The sequence below is a fragment of the Rhineura floridana genome, chromosome 5, assembly GCF_030035675.1.
Source record: "Rhineura floridana isolate rRhiFlo1 chromosome 5, rRhiFlo1.hap2, whole genome shotgun sequence".
Lineage (NCBI taxonomy): Eukaryota > Metazoa > Chordata > Lepidosauria > Squamata > Rhineuridae > Rhineura > Rhineura floridana.
Window position 1 is genome coordinate 55,593,168 of NC_084484.1, and position 3,814 is coordinate 55,596,981.

At 44.1% G+C, this 3,814-nt stretch overlaps 1 pseudogene; it reads right to left on the minus strand.

Annotated features, from left to right (window-relative positions):
* Positions 1-1,253: 1,253 nt before the first annotated feature.
* On the minus strand, positions 1,254-2,642 carry LOC133386059 (cyclin-dependent kinase 4-like; annotated as a pseudogene).
* Positions 2,643-3,814: the final 1,172 nt, after the last annotated feature.

The following is a 3,814-nucleotide window of genomic DNA, read 5'->3' on the forward strand; positions in this document are numbered from 1 at the left end:
ATGTTCATAAACTGGTTTGTGTTCAAAGGAAGGCAACCAGAGTGGGGAAATGTCTGGAAACCAAACCCTATGAGGAATAGATGAAAGAGCTGGGTATGTTTAGCTTGGAGAAGAGAAGATCAAGAGGAGGTATGTAGGGATCTGTAGGGATGTCACCTAGAAGATGGAGACTTATTCTCTGTTGGTCCACGGGGCAGGACTAGAATGAATGGGTGAAAATGGCAAAGAAAAAGATTTTGGCTAAACTTTAGGAGAAAAAAATCCTATTGCAGGGTGGGCAATGTTTTTGGCTCCAAGGGCCACCTGCAAGGATGAAGGATGAGTCAGGGGCCCACCACCAGCCCCACCCACTACTGGCATGAAGCTCTTTCTTTCACACATACACAGACAGTTACACATTCTGCACATTTTATGGAAAACTATGTACAAAAATGCACATGTGAGGGGAGGAAAGCATATAAAATGTGTACGATGTAAATATGATTTTTAGTGGGGGGTTTAAAAATAAATTCACACACACACACAAAGGGACAGAGTGAGCCCATGATTGGGAGCATGCAAAACGGACATGGAACAGAAACAGTTTGGTCCACAGAGCTGAGCCACTTGTCAATTCTGATATGCGCATCTGGCTTTTCAGTTGAGAAGCCTAGAGGAAGCTGGCTGAGCTTGTGGTTTGGGAATGCACTGTGAGCTCTTCTTTGTATGATGTCTGTGTTCTATGTGTATTCAGTCAAAGGACGAGTTTTCATGAAGGCCTAGCTGTTTCCATGCAGAATGTGGCCTGAGATGGCTTCTGCAGGATGTCGTAATATCACTGCCACTGTAACTGTAACATTTCTCTTCAGGTGATTCTAACTTGTAGTGCAGGGATTTTTCCACACCAGCCAAGGCTTTTTTCTGGTGGCCATTGTCATGTGTTTCTGGAAACTCTCCACAGCAGGCAGAAGAAGCACATGAAGAATACATTATGGCAGAGCTTGGAAAAGTTACTTTTTTGAACTACAACTCCCATCAGCCCCAGCCAGCATGGCGACTAGTTGTAGTTCAAAAAAGTAACTTTTCCGAACTCTGCATTATGGTGGCTTAGGAATAATGTATGAACACAGAAGAGGCAAAAAAAAAAAGAGTGGGGATTACAAGTCAGTAATGTATCAGTTGAATTTGAATATTTACTTCTTGCTTTTGTAGAATTTGAGTCCTTATTTATCATGAATTATATTTATACAATATAATATATTACAAAGGTTGTACTAGGTTGTACCCTTCACTTGCCCTCTTGTCTGGAAAGTATTGGTGACACACACTTTGAAGGCAGAGATACCCTTGAATGGCAGGAACCTTGGCATTTCCCAAAGCAGCCGGGGCCCCCAAGGATTTCTATTTCTGCCACAAACTTCTCAACAGCCTGCAGGGATCAGCCCTCAAAGCAGACCCTCTTGGCAGTGACTCATCCAATGGCCAGTCCTCCCTTGATAGGAGCCCAATCAGACTTTGCCCTGCTGGTCAGATTTGGAGTTGCTGCAGAAGAGAGGCATCCTTTGAAATGTTTCTTCAAAGATGTAGCCAAGACTCCACCACAAGGCCACAGGCTCTATAAAGCAGGCTAGAGCAGCACTTATGAAGCACAGTACCAAAAGGCGATGCCCAGCAGTGACATAGCTACCTGGCAACTGTAGTAAAGAGCCATGTCAAAGTCAGTCAGCTTGACCTGACTAGAGCTAGTCATCAGGATATCCTCTGGCTTGAGGTCATGATGAATGATTCAGTTTGAATGCAGGGAATCTAAGCGACTCAGGAACTGATGCATTGTGTCCTGTATTACGCTCACTAGTAATCTGCAAGGTGATGGTTTTTCCAAATACATGTTCAGATCCTGATCCATGTGCTCAAAATTAAGCATCTCTTTGTTCTCATAGTCAGTCCATGTTGCTGTGCAAACATCCCTTAGACACATAATGTTGAGAGGGTTGAAGTGCTCTAGATGTTCCAGCAGGGCCGGCATCAGCCCCCACCTCCACTCTGTGTGTGTTTGTGTGCATGCCTATGCGCAAGCATGCATATACACTTAAATACACCTGGTTGTGCCACCTTATGTGTCAGCATGCATGCCTGCCATCCTCCAAGATAACGGTGGGGATGTGTTGATTCCTCCGCCACCATCTTGGTTTGATGGCAGGCATATGTGCTGATGCATGAAGCTGGCTGCGTGCATGTGTGGGAGTACTGTTGGCTGGGAGAGCAGAGCTCCTGCTCTGCAATCCATGCCACCGTCTGGTCGTGGTCCATGACTTGATGCTGGCGGGGATCGCAGATTGGGAGCTCCACCCTCCCAGCTGCAGAGGCCCTCAGCTAGCAGTAGGGACCCTTGGCTAGCGGCAAGGCCCTCAACTAACTGTAGGAGCCCTAGGCCAGCCACAGTGCCCAACCTGGCCACCTGCTAGTGCTGGGCCTATTTTCCAGCATGGCAACCTCACAGACCATTGACATCAGCAATCTGTTGTTGCTATTCTGCACCTCCACATTCTTAAGGACCACAAAGGTGCCACTCTGTGCAGGTCTTTAGCCTCTAAGATGGTGCCGTATGCCCTGATACTAATCCCAGCCACAGGCTCTTATTGTTCCTGCACCACCATGGCCATCCTGGCAGTCTGCTCCAAGTAGGAATAGAGGAGAAATTCAATTTAGTTCATATTTCAAGTAGAATCTCTCAAATCTGCGCTTTCAGAAACAACATGAGAACTAAAACAGAGCCATCCTTCAAAATGTGCACTTATCTGAGGATAGGAACACACTCACCGTTCTGCCGGTTCCACTGCATCCCTACCACTGTCTCTGAAACTGGGGCACACGACGCTACTAAAACCCGGGTTTTACTGTAAAACCTGGTGGGAGCTGCTTGAATGCGTTTTTTAAAAATTAACTTTTAAGTGATTTCGTAACTGATTGACAGAACAACCTGTTCCCCCTCTGGGTGTGGCTAATGGAAACGCTTTGATCTGGTGACTAGAGTATTTACAGGCAGATATTTACGATGTCGTTCTCCAACCAATGAATGTTTATAAGAATGCATTATATTAGGGAAAAGTGTGCATAAAATGAATATATTAGTAAAAATAACATAAAATGCATTATATTAGGAGAAATTGCTTGCAAAAATGTGTGCATCAGTCAAAACTGCATAAAAATGTGTTTATCAGGAGAAATTTGAACTAAAATGCTGGTGAATTTTCATAAGGATTTTTTAAAAGAATTGCAGATTGCTGCAGAAATAACTGCAGTGGAGAACTGAATTCAAGACTGGAAAAGTGAGAAACTGAGAGAACTGAAATTGGCAGATCCTTCCATCCCTGCTCATAAGTAAATCCTGCGGCATCCAATAGGGCTTATGAACTAGCACGGTTTTCTTGTTGCTGTTATCGCAGCCTTTGCTAATATGATCCAGTGGTTAGTTAACATTTATTTATACTGGCCATCAAAATGATTTCTACCTGAGCTAGTCTTAATTCCACTTCATTCTCTGTCCCATTTGTCCTCTTTTTCTCCCTCCTTGAAAAATACGTCTGAAGTCCAGATGTTTCCCTCAATGTCTAGATATTTTCCCCTGACTTCTATCTCCATCCAGGTATATCTTTTGTTTGAGTAATTCTTTTAAGAGATGTTTCATAAAGGCAAAGCTCTCTCTCTCTCATTATTATCCAGAGGTTTCCTACAGACTCCCTTTGCCAGCGTGCTGTATAGTGTCATCCAAAGGAGTAAAGAGAGCTTTTAGCTAAGAAGCAGGAGGATGGGTAATACACATAGATACTCTAGC